Genomic DNA, 16,625 nt, shown 5'->3' with positions numbered 1-16,625 from the left:
GGTCTATGTGACAAGCACTTGCATAGACTTGCTAGATGCTGTGGGGACCTTTTTTAGGGGGGATGGTGCATGGTCTTGGAATCGAACCTGGGTCTCCTGCATGGAAGGCGAGCATTCTACCACTGAACCACCTGTGCACCGTTTTTTTGTTGTTGTTGTTGTTGTTTTTTGTAAGTATGATTTCTTCAGCCAGGAACATCCATTTTAATTGGAGAAGCTTTTAGAGATGCATTAAGGATGTGGTAGAAAGAAGTATGGAACTGGGTAGGGTTTGGGGTAGTTAGGAGGTTTCAATTCTTGCAGGAGTTCTGCCCCTAATCATCTGATCCCTTGGGCAAGTTACTTCTCCTCTCATCCCAATTCTAGTTTTTTATAAAAATAGACTTGGGCTGGATCATTTCTAAGATGTTCTGTGGGTTGGTTCATAAACAAATATATAAAACAGTTAAATAACAGTACAAGACAATAATAGAAGAGATTCTAGAAGATGGCACATTCTTTTTTGCCAAACAAATTGTATAATTTCTATTTTATGTGTATAGTGTATATATTCATATTATATTCTATTTATAGTTACAGCATTACACTAATTACTACTGTAGATGAATGTTTCTCAGAGTGGTGTCCGTGGACCAGCAGCATCAGTATCACCTGGGAGGTTGCTAGGAATGCAGATTCTTGGGCCCTACCCCAGACCTACTGAATCAGAAACGCTGAGGGTGGGGTCCAGAAATCTGTTTTAACAAGCCCTTCCCTTCTCCACACCCCTCAAGGAATTCTGATGCACACTAAACTTTAAGAACTACCGGCTGTAGGAATTTTGGGCCAGAGGTTTTCAACTTTGGCTGCTTATTCTATGAGTCTGGGGGAATTTTTGAAAATCACGAATCAGAAAGGCCAGGCCACAGCTCATACCAGTTACACCCGAATCTCTTTGCTGGGGGCGGGTCTCCCAAGCATCGCTAGTTGCCATGGTTCCCCAGGAGCAGCCAAGTTTGAGAATCAGCCAAGGCCAGAGTTGAGTATGGAGGAAAGACAAAAGTGGATTAGGGGATGATTGTAAAGCCTAAAGTTTCATGCCGAGAAATTTGCCCTTTATTTCCAGGGGTGGACGGTTTTAGGGTAAAGGCAGGGATATATTCAAGTTGGTGTATTTGAAAGATTATTCTGTTAGCTGTGTGATGAAGAGAGTTGGTGAAGTAGCCTAAGTGTGAGGAACCATCGGTTGAATTAGGATTATTGAAATGAGATTTGAAGGAAGAAAAAATATGACCCCACTTTTGCAGGAAAAATGGGCAAGATTTGATGACTGTGGGGCTGACGGCAGAATTAGGATGTCTTTAGCTTATGAGTTTCTCTCAGACTTCTGGAAGGGACAGTTTAAGAGATGTTACTCATCCTTTGTCCCTCTCATTGCTTTGATTATGGGGTGTCTAACTCTTGGGGGTTCTCCACAGAGAATTATATAAAAGTACACCACCTAAAAAAAAAAAAAAGCTGACCATGGTCATCATAGCAGGGGAAACAAACCCTGTTTTTCTTCAGCAAAAATACTTGGAGTTATGGGAAACTTGTAAACTTGGCAATGACACATTCAAGCATATCAGTCAATTAAGTGAATTATTTTATCATTTGTTTTATTTGGGAGCTGCTGTGTAATTAGTCATCGAAAGGACATCAATCTCCTTATTTTTAAAACAGAACAAAAATACCATTGAACATTAGGGCAAAGGACAAGAATTTCAGGGTTTTACCTTTTGGCTTTAGCAAATATTTGCTGCTCCATTATTCTTGCTGGATTTCGCCATTTAATTTGCTGTTTTTTTCTTTCTTTGTACTTTGTTCCCATTTGTTCGTACTGCCTGATAGTTTTTAGCTTCCTCTGTTCTGTTTTTGATACCTTTTTTACTGTAAGTGTCCTTAATGTTTTAATACTTCAGTCAAAAATAAATGTATTTTTAAGTTTTATCCCCCCCCATGACCAGTTCTTTAAATTTGCATCCAGAAATGGTCTATTGAAAGAGCTCTCTTCTACCTTTTGTTAATTTATAGGTTGGCCAAATTTAGAAAGGAAAATATCCTTTATTTACTACTTTAGAAACATGTAAAAGAAAATTCAGTATTTTAAAGGGTTATATATATTCCACTACTCTAACTTTGGAAAAACAAACACTAAAAACTTGTGCACTCTTTCGTTTTCTGAAGGAGCTGCAAAAATTGGGGGGAAAATCTAGACTAATCACAACTTTTAAAATATGGTATGTCTAGTAGAGCCCTCCAAAAAAATATATACTATCTTCTTGCAAACTGGATAAAAGTAAAACCCATATTTTTCCAAGCGGTGAAGAATCTTATGATTATATCACATAAAAATAAATGTAGAGACTTGGTGGAATAAATTATCTTCCAGATATCGTATAGAATAAATATCATCGTATATACTGTTTGGGATATACTCGATGCTAAATCTGAATATAAGCATGCAAAACTAGATTTTTATTATATTTCTATAGCTGGTAATAACCTTTTTGCTTTTGTTTTATTTATTAATATATCGTTAAAGATCTGAGTCTGTTGAAGCCCTTGATTATGTTGAAATTGTTAAAAATGAGGTATCCTAGGCAGACCACGGTGGCTCAGCAGGCAGAGTTCTCGCCTGCCATGCCAGAGACCCGGTTCAATTCCTGGTGCCTGCCCATGGGGGGGCAGGGAGGCATCCTTCATTTGAACCATTTATTTCCAATAAATTATTTTGCTTAATGAGAGCCAATTTATCAGATCTTCTGCTAAAGGAAATGAGCCAGTGGCTCCATCCTATTTGTATTTATGATCACATTTTATGGTAATGTGTAAAAAGTGTTTTTAATGGTATAAATGCCAGTTTCTGAGTATCACAGTAGCCCGAGCGTTTGGATAAAAGTAGGTAAATGAGAAGTCTTAGCAGCCGGCTACCATCACAAGTGGGCCTAATTATAATTAGGGAGCTATTTGGCGGTCACCGCTCTGATTTTTTTAGGTGGGAGAGAATGTTCTGAAGGACATGATTAAAGAACGGTTACCATGACAATCACATTCAGAGAATTTAAAGGAGACAATGAATCTGTCGGGATCATCCATTTTGATTGATTCAGCTGGTCCTTCAGGTTTGCTCAAATAGCTGTTGTTTCTGGATTTTAGTTTTCCACATTGTTTCTGGGTTTTAGTTTTCCACATAATTCATCCAGTTGAGATCGTTTAAGCTTAGCTGTCAACAGTGTCCATGTCCACAATTCTATTGTCAAACCTGAAGGAAAGTAATTGTTTATGTTAAAGATCATGCAAAAATAACTCCTGGCTTCTTCTAGAATAATATAAATGCTTTTTCTAATTTCACTTATTAATTTTGCCAGGGTGGGAAAAGAGTTACATTTATTTTAAGGCATGCCTGACCTGAAAGTGTTTGGGTTTTCTTTCTGATTACTTTGTTGTCATCACATTTTACCCAGTGTGTTTTGGCTGCTCTTCTCTTTTTTATTCTTTGACTTGCATGGTGTTGTCAACACAATTTGTATTCTGTATGGTCAGAGCCATAGTTACCTGCTGCTGATTTAAGTGAAGGACACACAAATATACCTCCCGTTACTTCCCTCTTTACAACTCCAGCTAATGTTAGGTGGGACACACTAGTACAACTGGGAAAGTGAAGCAGAGATCCAAATACCATTGAAATCTCGCTGTAAATTTTGAGTGTGCACTCGTTCTTGATGGTGAAACCATGAACTGTGGACCAGACTACTTTAACAGGGGCCTGATTGGACCCCAGGAGGAGAATTTTGCCTCCTCAGCCTTTGGACCTTTCTCCCTTTTGACCCCACCCCCAGAGGGTATCAGGAAGCATGAAATGCAAGGACTCTCCTCTGCAAAGGCATAGCTGGGGTCCAGGTGTGGTTACTAGACCAGAGTCAAACTCTCTGCCTCTTCCCCACACGGAGCGCTGCAAACTCTGAACTTGGTGTGGCAAGGGGTAACATCCAGATAGAAGTCAGGGAAGGCATTGGGAGAGCTGGAATCTTAGGAAGGAAGCTATTCTGGTTCTTCAGGTAGAGAGCCATTGTCCTTCAAGTAGAACTTGTATCCATTTCCAGGAAAAATCAATTCCAGAACGGAGAGTAAAATCAAATAGTATATAAAGCAAGCATATAACGACTAGAGTGTTCAGGTTTGATGGTTTAAGTTGGCTTGAATCTAAAGAGTATATTTTGTGCTAAGCATTGGTGGCAGCATATGAAATTATGATCCAGGTTTGCTACCTTTTTTGTCTTCAATAAAAAGGTTTTTTTTTTTTTTTGAAACTTTAGCTTGGCATGTGTATTCAAAAGGCTTTGCTTCAGCTGTTATAATAATAGTAATAATCCAATTTTAATATTCAGTGAGTATTTGTTAGTACTGAGCACTAAGTGCTTTACATGCATTTATCTGACACCTTGCAGCAAATCTCTGAGGGTAAGTTAGCATTCTGAGGCTCAGAGTTATTGCACAGTTGATCATGAGATGGAGCCAGTATTTGAACCCAGGTAGTGTGACTTTGGCATTCTCGCCCTTCCCAGCTGACCTATGGCTATATTCATTCTTGCTGCAGCTGCATGAAAGGGTGTGGCACCTTCTTGAAAGAGTAAGTCCCATATAAGTGGAATGTGGATGGTGGGAGATGTGACTGAGCAAAGCCTTTGTATATACATGCCACGCCAATACTGGGTGATAGAAAAGAGATGAGAGAATCTGTCTCTGCCATCAAGAAACTTGGCACCAGGAAACTTCAGGTCCTGTTGGACAAACAAGATCTATGTGCATGAAACAAATAATATATGTTGGTATGGTAGAATATGAAAATACTGTCTCTACTTAACTACAGGTTGGAAAAAGCCCTAGAAAGGTGTTCCTTTGAATCGAGTCCCTTTCAGACATGCACTTTGGAATGCCAGCTCCTCACAATTAGCCCACAACTGCTTTCCTCTGGGTTTTGGACCTAACAGGCAAGAGCCCTGTCCCTATAGTCAATAGACTTGCCCAGTTTGATTTTTTAAGCATTGTCTTCAACTATGACAACTGTCATAGTTGTCATTAAGCTCTCTAAACAGATGAAACCATTAGACGATTGAACTAACTGGACCGGCTGTTTATTTTCCAGGACATTAACATTTTTCATCTGTAACCATCGCCTGTTTGATCATCAGCCTAGAAACAGTTGACCTGGTGGATTACAGGTCTAGTAACAAGCCCTGATTGGCGTATACTTGCCCTGTTTCATTTGACAGAAATGGCAGGCTGTGGGGATAGAACAGTAAACCAAACAGACAGACCCCCCTCCTCGCAGGGAGCTGTCTTTTCCTCAGATTTTGTTTGCTTGTGTACATTTCACAGTTGATAGAAAAGTGCATTTGGTGTGAGCTTGAGGATTTCACACTTTGGGGGGGGTGGGGTGTAACAGGATGAGCATGGTTCCTTTCTCCTTGACTCTAGCCAGTCCTTTCTGAATAATGGGAGGAGGGCTGCGATGGGTTCATGCCTGCAGGAAGGCCATTTATGCGCATGTCATGTGTACTGTATTTGTGTCAGGGGTGCGAAGAGCATAGGGCACACCTGTTTCCTAGCAATGCATTGCACTGGGGTGAACCTTCCCCGCTAGCCTGCGTCCTAATCCTGTTGTTCATTGGAGATGACTTCGGCAGTCACACGGCACCTCGTCTCCATGACAACACCTCTAAATATTCCTCTGGTGACTTGTGCTCTACATTCTGTCTGGATCTGAGCCCTCCTGTGGCAAAATATTCTAAAGATGTTAAAACCAAAAAAAAAAAAAAAAGGCTCAACTAATAAATCTATTCTAAACGACTGAGTCATTTGTTTTGATTACCCGGGTGATTGCCAAATGTTAATTTAAAACTGAAATAGGCCATGAGCTCACTCCCCTAACAATGCTGAGTGTTTGAGCTAATACAGCTTGATAATGAGGGAGCCAGATCCACTGCCAGTGCTAATGTTATATGATAAACAGACATTTGGAGAAATATGCAGAACATCTTGGCAGCTTTCCTTTAACGTTAAGGGTTGTAAACACAAAGTAGAATGTGTTACCATGAGCCATTTCAAAGGAAGTTGACTTTTTTGGTTGTGTTTTTTTTTTTTTTTTTTTTTTTTAAATTACTGCCTTTTCTTCTGAAAAGGTAACTTTGCCTCTTGATTCTCGTTTTTTCCTAACTTAGGCACATTGGAAATTGCTCTCAACGATAGCTGTATCCAGCCCTTGCAGAATACATCCTGTTCTCCACACATCTAGTGTAAGGTAAGTTTTACTAATTGCCACAGATTCTTAGACTGTTCTCCAATCTTTCAGTGTGTGATGTGTTAGGGTCACCATCATACAAAGACCTTTTTGTGCATAGTATATTCAAGAGGGTTTATTTTAATTGACCCAACCAATACCACTGTTTACCCTAAATATTAGCTCTCTGGGAATGCCTTTTCAAAGGAGGAATCTCACTTGTTTTTAACTTGGAGGCATGAACAGTGGATGTTCAAGGCACAATGGAGCTGTTAGAAAGGTCTGCTTTAAAATAAAGCTCTACATGGACAGTAGGGAGCAGGAAAGCTGCATGGAGCAAATACTGGGATCAGAGGGAAGAGGCTCCTGCTCACAACTGTGAGAAGGTTGGGTTGAGTCAACAAGTCGGGAATCTTTCTGCTGCCGGGTGAAAGGAGCCAAAAAGGGGCTGCCACTGTAAAATCTGGTGATAGGAAAGCCTGAGAACGCTTTCATTGGGTTCTTTTAACGTAGGCCAGCAACATTTAACATTTCATTCTGATTTGTACTAAAGTTCAGAGCTGTATCATTGTGAGCATCCAGCTTGACCAGACCTCTTTTTTGTGTGTGTGTGTGGGCAGGGACCAGACCTCTTTTAACATATCTTGGACGGGCATCCTCTGCCCTCTTCTTTTACCCATGGTTGCTTAATTATACTCTGTGATGATCCATGGTTACTCATTTCTCTTGTTGAGACGGGACATTTGCTTTTGAAAATAATGAAAGGAAGGGCATCTAAATGATGGTTCTTCTAGGCACAGTGTTAGAATAGTTCCTACTTTCCTTGCCCCAGTTTCCATGACTTCAGAAACAAGGATATGACATTTACCAGCACTGTACGGGTCAGGAGCTCCAATATCATTTGGCTGAAAGGTTGCTGGTGGTGTTGCCTTCATATTCTTGGCCTCCACCCCTCACTTTACACTTGCATTGAGTTGAGGTACTTTTATTTCAATTAGGGTAGATGGCCACTAGGTGGCAGTAGTTGCCTTTGTTACATCTACTTGCAGAATTTATTTCATGGATTTAAAATAGATAATAACTCAAATTGTTAAATATATTCAATCTTAAAGAGTAAAATAAATAAAAACCTATATAATACATTTTTTGGAATGCTTTGATCTCAGTTTCATCAATTACAGCAGTAGTCAGAAGTCCATCCCAGGGGTCTGGGGCTTTCAGTTAGCCTGGTGGAAAGAACTTCAGCAGATTCAGATGCCAGAGATGGAATCATTTTCCGGGTCTCAATCCTGTCATAGACAGGGTTACCTAAGACGGTTTCTTTCAAACTTTTTTTTTTTTTGATGGTATAAATCTATCTTTGAACAAAATCTGAGGTCTAACCCCAGGAGAGAAAACAAAAGCATAGCTGCTTTGGCTGAAGTAGGAGGCTCTGACTGAGGTTTTTCCTCCTCTGAGGAGAAAGCAGAGTACTCTGTAGAGCATAGATTTCTGCTCTCAGCCCTTTCAGAACTCTTATTTTTCTTTTTCCATGCCACAGAAACAAAGACTGGATTTTTAAAGGAGATATAAAGAAGGATATAACATCCTCCTGTCAGCTGAGTTGAAGTGATGGTTAAATGAAACTTGAAATTCCCATGCAGTAATCGTCACACATCAATCTGCAACTTTGATGAACTTCATCAGTAGAAAAGTTCGATAGAAACTGTGGGTGTGAGACTGTACTCTTAAAAGGGAATATTTTAATTGAAGTTTTTCAAACACGTATTTTTGAAGTGGTTTTATGATAGCAAAAATACTCCAATGACATCTCTTTTTTGACCAGCACTTAGTGTCTTTGAGTTTTCTTTTAGTTGAATCTGTTTTGCAGGTGATATAAACAGAATCTGTTAAATTCTGTTTTGTGAAGAGTTGTATAGGATTTATGTAAAACTGCTCCACAGTCAAAGATGTAGTTGCATCTTGTGGCCTCTCTTCCTTTCTTTTATTCATCCATTCTATCACCCCTACTGTGTGCCAAGCCAGGAATACAGTGGTGAGCAAAACAAAAGCAGTAAATACTTTTTAGGTCTGACATTTTTCAAGTGTGGGACATCCCCAGATTATTTTCTCTTTTGCAGATGAGGAAACTGGAAATTGATTTTGCTTTTGTAGTAGTTTGCCCAATATTGAATGGGTCAGTATGAATTCAGGGGTACAATTCAGTGTCCCTGTCTCTAGTCTGCTATTTGAGTCTGATTTATGCCACCTCCATATAAGCATGTGAAAATAATAAAGTATGAGATAATTGCTGAGGATGCAGCTGTACCTGGGACCCAACTGCCCCCCAAATGAAAACAAATGTAAAGTATGTATTTCACACTTTATTTTTTTTTTAAAAAAAGCTTGTTTGGAATAATTGAACAGTTTAGGAAAATAGACTTTCAGCTTCCACATGAGGATATTTTGTTTTTCAGATGATAAGGCGTACCGTTTTATGTTCAGCACAGCATTTGTCATAGATAAAGTTTATAATTCAAACACTTGAAATTATTCCACTTGGCTGCCTTTTAGTTATGCGATTATTTGGAACAGAAACTTGAACACAGCATAATTCTTAACTTATACATGAGCAGGCTAAATACGAGCACTTTATGTATTTCTACCATGGTAGTGACAATATTATTCATTTTGAACATGTATTTCACATCTAGGATATATTTGTATCAGTGACATATGGTCATTTTCATTATTGATTTGGCAGCCATTTAATATTCATAAAACACAAATTTTTTAAATACAGCAACCCAGTGATTTAATTTGTTCCATGTATATTGGTGTGACCTCTCTTCTTGGTACATTAGCAGTAAGCATGAAAATCAGCACAGATGGGTTGCACAGGCTTAAAGAATTTGGAAATCATCCGTTGAGAGCCAAGGCCTCCAACCGGTGGGCTGGATTTGGCACACCGAGGTGTTCTTTAAAAATTTTGAGTGAATTGCCAGCATTTCAAAATGGAGAGATTTCACATTTGAAAAAAATCCAGATTTTCAGCTTCTCTTGAAATAGCAGAAGATCTGGCAACACAAGACTGGAGCCAAATAGCTGCCACAGCTTTAGATGAAACATGAACTCTGAAGTTTGCCACGGTCTGCACTGGCCTCTGTTGTCTCTTCGACACTGAGGGCAGCGGTCTGTTGCCGTTATGTTTCATTCATTTAGAAGACCTGCTTGACACTTGTAGGCATGTGAGTTTTCAACCCCAGGTCTAGATGAAATCGAGGCTGCAAACCAGGAGCCATCCTTTCTCTCAAAAAAAAAATCAGCTTGCTAATTTTCAGGAACATTTTCAATGACATTCATTTTGGGGGAGATGCATTGAAGGGTTGAAGATAAACATTTGAGGAGTAGAATTCCTTCTGATGGTACATGATTGAGAGAAGGATTATCAGCCAAGTACTGGTGGTTTTATTTTATTCCGGAAGTGTCCTGTGGTCTCCCTTAAGGCTTCTCAAACTTTAATATACTGATCTGATATAGGACCTGAGATTCTGCATTTCCAACAAACAGGTCTGAGAACCTGCTGTTGCAGGTCTGAGAACTTACTTCACTTTTGAGTAGCAAGGGGACTCTATCCTAAAGCAATCTAAGAAAAATCAGTCAGACACTGATTTCTGCATCTTTTCTTTGCCCTGAGGCCAGGGTCTTTTGGCTTGAGTCTTCATAGAAAAATCTGAGCTTACTTTTGGTTGTAGCAGGATGGGTTAAAGTCAGTTATTTTAAATGCAACATAGCAGATGTAGAGGAGAAATCTAACTTCTATGCAAAAACTTGCTTTCAATTAAGTGCTTCTAGAACAAATGTTAAAACTCAGTAATCGTGAAGTAGGGATTAAAACTTTTAATTATTATTAAAGGAAAATGTTTTTATGGGGCTCTTTTGGGAAACTTATAAATAAAACCACACAAAATAGGATGATTGTCAAATTCCTGGATATATGATAACTTTGTATGTAATAAAATGATAGGAAAAAAGTAAAAAAGCAAGAGACCAACAGATTTAAATCTATAAAGTTCTACAATGAGAATGCATAATTAAAACGAAAAAGAAAACATACCAAAGAAAATTGTGGCACGTATGACAAGGAAATTCATTCCTATATATGCACAGATTATAGAAATGGCATGCACAACACCTTGCATGGGGCAGATGCTTCAAAACTGTGGGCTGAATTTAACAGTTGATAAATGTGTACAAACATTGACATTTTATCACAAAATAAGTAAACATGTGGAAAAGTGTCCAGCTCACTGGTGTGCAAAGACACGCACGTTCAAATATCAGGGTACATTTTTTGCCTATTAAATCAACAACCCCCAAAACCCCTATGATGCTAAATAGTTACCTTAAAGCTGGTATATGCTTGCCTTGAAACTCATATACATTTACTCATAACTGGTAACTTTTTAAGTTGGAACAAAGTCTTTGGGGAAAGTTATTTGGTAATATATAGCAAAGGTCGTAAGGATCGGTACTCTTTGGTCAAGTAGTCTTACTTTGGGAAAAGTGTTCTAAGAAACAAATTTGTTCTAAGAAAAAAAAAAGCTGTATGTTATAAGTATTCATCACAGTGTTATTTGTAAGGACAAGAAAAGAAACAATTTAAATGTCCAACATTAGAGAAATGGTTCATTTATTCGTTCAACAAATATTATGATTATGTAAATTACGGTACGTCTATGCAGTGGAATTCCATGAATCTTAAATATTATAATTTTGATATATATCGTATAGCAAATTGATACAGCCTTGCTGAAAAACCTAGGGTACAAAATTGTATATATGCTGTGATTATAACCATGTAAAGTGATATGTACATATGGACAAGAACTAGAAGGCGCATGGACAAATGTAAGTAGCACTTTATTTTTTTCATGTCATTGTGATGTTGTTTGCACATTGTGCCTGGAATAGGTGCTAGCTTTGAGGTTGACAACCTTCAGCTTTTACCTAGTTAAATAAAGTCCATATAGTAAGCAGCCGTATTCTCGTTTATCTTGAGTACGGTGGGTGTTTTTTAGTAAATAACTGAAACGTGATGATGACTTCTTCCCAGAGCCTGAACGTGGAGTTGTGATGATATAGTTCCCTCCTGCTTGCTTTGTCCTATCATCCTGAGCCCCCATTTCTCTTTCTTCTTTGGTTTTCTGTGGTTGGTTGGTAAATAGACATCTTGGTGTCCTACGTGACAAAGTGTAAATGTTTGTTTCAGGGCTTTTAATTAATGTTGTAGCAGTGACAGGGAATGAATCTTCATGTCTAAAGGTCCAGTACAGACTTAAGCAGAATCACAGTGGAGCTGTAATTGAAGGGCAATGTCCGTCTCATCTTGCTGTTTCATTTAAGATACGCAATAAAAACTCACTTTCATGTTATGAGCCGTTTTACTGGGTGCCCCCTCCTCTCTGGTTGTATTCCCTGTTTCAAATATACTTGTTTCCCTGCTGCAAGTATACTTCTCTCTTTTAATTAGGTCAGTTGCTTCATGTCTGTTTTTCTTTTTTGACATGGTTTCCTCTGGCTTTAGCACCACATATTTTCCCCATATGTCATTGCCTCTAGAGCTTCGTGTTGCAATCGTTTTTCAAGGGGAGCAGAGAGCACATTTCTAAGAGGGGCAGCTCTTGAATCTTTTGCCTGCTCTTTGCCTGGAGGGGCTTTCATATTTCTTTTGGGCCTAGTTCTGTTTGGTTTTGTAGTCTTCGCAGTCAGTTATGTTTGGACTAAAAGATACTTAAGTAAAAATAATGGTAAGTCAGAGATACGTCTGGCAAAGGTGCAGCACATTTGTTAAGGTTACTGGTTTATTTATCTCCCATGTCTCTATGGCAACTAAGTCCGGGTCTGGGATTTAATGGTCTTAATTTTGACCTCTTGTATATCTCTTAACTGTTCCCAGCATCTGATATAGAAGAAATTCGTTTGCACTTTAGGAGAGAAAAGGGGTCCTAATATACAGCACTTGTGAAGGGAGCTAAGAAGTCTTTTATATAAACACTCAAACACCCAACGTTACTAATGTTCCAAGGAAATAATTTTCTTTTCAGTCAAATCAAGTATTGTTTAGTCAATACAAATGAACTGTCTGTGAGGACTTGTTGTAAGAGAACTTGTTGAAAGGATATTATTGATTCAATGGGAACACTGACTGACCTTTACAATTTTTATTTTTAAAATATCCCCTTTATCCATTAGAGGACCATAAATTTGCATGCTCAAAACCATGTTTCATTGTTCAAATGTGTTGAACTTGTGCCTTGTTAGTCCACAATCAGGGTTGGGTTTGACAAGGATTCCCATGGAAGAAGTCAAAGTTTGGACATTGAGATCCAAATCTAGTGTTCTGTTGAGCTCTTTAGAACTTTTTATCCTTTCCCACAGTGAGCTTTGAGGCTCGTAAGGATGTCCCAGTTTTAGAAAATTTAATAATTTATCCAAAATAAAGGCAGATCTGTCCTCAAGTTCAGATTAAGTCCAATAGGAACTTGTGAACACTTAATATTTTCATGGAGCTTTTTTAACATTATCAAGCTCAATGGGTATGGAAGTTGATTTAAATTTTTCACTACCATCAGCTCTTCTATTAATAGGACAAAGACTTGAGAAGCCAACAACAGATGCTCAGTTGTAAAAACGATCCATACTTGTGAGATGAATGTTGGATGCTCATTAATTTCTAGACTGGAAACCTTGGCTTACACTTCTTTTATCTGTGAACTTAGAAAACTTACTAGGTTAAGGTTATTGCTAAATCATATACATTTTATTGTCATCGATTCAGTAAGTACAGCTGAGGTCAAAGCTTTTTACGGGAATAAAAAAGCTAAGGCCTGAAACCCTTATTAATTCTTGAACAGAATAACACTTTCCTCATCATCACTATCATCATCATTCTTATATCAACCTTTTATCACATTTCAAAAGCCCAGTGTGGAGCTCTGTGCTTATGGTCATTACAATTTATGTATTTCATTGTTTAATTTTTACTATTTCACTATTGTTTATAAACAACTGAAGGAATCGAATCAATTTAAATTTAAAAAATATGAAATGTTTAAATGCATCTAGGAGAGTTCTACTATCCTGTAAGCCAGGTTAGCTTTACATTATGTGTAGCATCTCTTGTTGAAGGATATCCAATTATTGGGTTAGCAACTAGTTTCTAGTTACTTCTTTATAGAAGTAGAAAAACAATAGTCCTTAGATTGTAATTTGTGATCTTTGAGAGTTGATGGACTGCTTTCCTAAGCCATTGTATGTGATATGACCATTTTTACTTAAGATGTTCCATGGGTTTCTTCCTGAAAACCAGTGGAGCTTTTCTGTGGATTCCAATGGGGGTTGTGTGTCAGCGCATGCGAGTTGAGGGGATTTGTAATCCATAGTGGTAGTGTCTTTTTGCTCATGAAAGGGCTTTATATGCTGACTGCTTGTAAAAGATGAGCTCCATCCTTAACATTAGGTTTGAACTTGGAAAAACATACAACACGCTCCAATATTTTGTGTCCGCTACTTATGTCCCTAGCTGTGCCCTCTGTATTCTCAATCCTCATAGACTTTACATAGTATTTTGCTTTGACTCATTGAGTCCTCTCATGGGTGTTTTCCATTGTTTTATTGGGAAAGCCTAAAGCACAAAGAGAGTCAAGGATTTGGTTCGGATTGCTGTCTTAAATTGTACCCTGTGTTCTTCAGAGTACTGGAAACTCTTGAGAGCAAGAATAATGATCTGTTTTCTATTGTGTCCTGCATATCATATACTGTTTAGTACCAGAGACATAGTAGGCATTTAATAGAGAGATACAAGTAATCAAATGAAAGGTATTTTATTAACCAATACTGTTCACAGGGCAATCTCAGGATCTTTTGTGGCTCCCTGTTTCCCTAATATCAGTATTCCTCCCATCATTTGAGGGTTATACCAAGTGGAACAGTCCCTCCTACCTTGTACTGAATGTATTATATCATCTTTTGCAGCATTTTATTATGAAATTTTTAAAACAGAAAAGTCAAAAGATTATACAATGAACTCATCCCCGCCACCTTGGACTCACTTGAACAGACTTCCTTTTTAATTTAAATATCTAAGTTATTGTTTGTTATGATATCTATAGCAATGTTTTTCTATCAGTTTTCACCCCCATCCCTTCCCTACCTTGGACTCACTTGTGAAGACTTGAGAAATGTCCTAGTATACTCCTGCGTGTAATTCTTGTTTATTTGCTGGCCTGGGGGAAACAGGATGCATTTACTTTTTACAAAAAGCCAATTAGAATACACTTCACTGAAATACTTTACCACCCATCCATCCATCCATTGATGTTATTTTTTTAGATGCATTTCAAAGTAAGCCGCAGACATCAGTACACTATACCCCTAAACACTGCAGCGTAGTTATTATTACATCATTTAAAATTTGATATTCTTACAGCTGATACCAGATTTGATGAGATCCTGACATTTATTTTGGTGTTGGATAAGAAGATGGTGGTAACTTAAATTGAAAAATGCCCCGTTTTCAGACTAAGGGGTTTCTGTTTGTAATTACTAGCTACATGTACAAATGCTTACATGTCAACACTGCCCCCCTCACATTGCAAGGTCACATTATTTTTATGTTTGAAATTTTGTGGGTTAGCCTAGGAAGTACAGCAGAGAGTGTTGTTTACATGAATGAAATGGGAGAATTAGGGTTGAAGATAGTGGGGCCAAATTCTAGAGTTTTATATCATAAAAGTAGTGATGGGAAAAGAAATTCAGATACCATTTTCTTATATGAAGTCCAGAGAAGGTTGAGTGGCTGTTTATATTACCTAAAGGTCATAGCTTTAATAAACATTGGAGTACAAGTCAAGAGTTCTTCTGGTCTCTTGGTTTTTGTATTATATTCTGTGGAAATGTTTCACGGATTTCATCAACATTTGAAATAGATTTTTTAAGTGTCTTGAACTATTTTTTTTTAAAAAAAACCTAATAAAAACAACAGGCACCCACAACTGTGTTTTGTAGTAAATTTTAACCGACTAGAGAACACTTACTAGGTTGACTTTAAAGATAAGTAAAGGTTAAAAAAAAATAAGTAGGGCGGGCCGCGGTGGCTCAGCGGGCAAGAGTGCTTGCCTGCCATGCCGGAGGACCCCGGTTCGATTCCCGGCCCCAGCCCATGTAAAAAACAAACAAACAAACAAAAACTAATAAAATATTATTTAAAAAAAAAAAAATAAGTAGAGGTGATTAATGTCAACGTAAAAGTAAAATTTTGAATTGCATTTATGCATCATCCATCAAAGCTGGGGCAACATTTCGGTTGTGGGAATACAGACCACAGCTCTACAGTGAGGCCATTGCACTAAAGCCATGGGTGTTAAAGCACTGACCTGTGGAAGCTAGCATTACATTTTGGTTTCCAGTTACCATGAGCCACTTATCCATCTGTTATATTTAGACTTTTTTCCTTTAGGAATCTGGAAACAGATGAGTATATGCTTTAAACTTGAAACGACCATAAAAGGGGTACGGTGGTTAAGAGGCTGGAGGCTGGCACCAGGGACAGCGAGGCTACAATGTCGTCCTTCAGATGGGGCTGTGTGAATGGATTAGGGAACTGTCAGAGAGGTCTCACTCTCACCCCATAGCCCAGGCTGCTGAATGCAGATCTGAAAATGCATGCCTGCAATATTGCAGTTCATTATGAGATTTTTTTTGAGGGGGTGGGGGGGACCTCTTTGATTATTCCTGGCAAACCATGAGATGGTTTGACAGATTTCTTTCATTCGGAGGCTATGCTCACTTGGATCTCTTTATTCCAGATTCTACCACACTTTGTGTCCGTGGTCTTAGATGCCAGTACCTGCTGGTATGTTGTAGCAGTTATTCTTTAAGTTTCTGCTTAGCTATAGTCTATCCTATTTTTCCCTGATGTTATTAGGAAAATTTTTAAGTCGAAACAATTTTACAGTGAAGAACCCTATACCCATCATCTCGAGTCCACCATTAACGTTTTGCTCTACTTGGTTTAGTACATATCTACCATCTAACCATCCCTGTATTCCTCCATCAATGCATTTTAGTTTGGGATACATTTCAAAGTAAATGTAGTAGATTTCGCCAATTATTTTCATATGTTTTATACCTTGGAATTTGGCTTCTTGAACATTTTATATCATACCTATATTGGCACACACTTCTGTGAAAGGAGTTGTAAAATAAATGCCCCAGTTTAGTCTGGTAGAAAAATTCAGGAGGCTTATTTAAAAAGTTACAGGTTTTCTGGAATTCTGACATG

General features: G+C 38.2%; 1 protein-coding gene across 1 annotated transcript in view; it reads left to right on the top strand.

Moving 5' to 3' along the window:
• The window catches only part of FHL1 (four and a half LIM domains 1), a 59,396-nt gene that overhangs the window by 13,274 nt on the left and 29,497 nt on the right, over positions 1–16,625 (top strand). The window contains exon 2 of the mRNA XM_077144771.1: positions 6,243–6,322. The gene's annotated coding sequence lies outside the window, so the exon portion shown is untranslated. The remainder of the gene's footprint in view (positions 1–6,242; positions 6,323–16,625) is intronic.

This window comes from Tamandua tetradactyla, chromosome X (assembly GCF_023851605.1).
Source record: "Tamandua tetradactyla isolate mTamTet1 chromosome X, mTamTet1.pri, whole genome shotgun sequence".
Lineage (NCBI taxonomy): Eukaryota > Metazoa > Chordata > Mammalia > Pilosa > Myrmecophagidae > Tamandua > Tamandua tetradactyla.
Note: the sequence above shows the minus strand (reverse complement) of the source record. Positions and strands in the feature narration are given on the sequence as shown.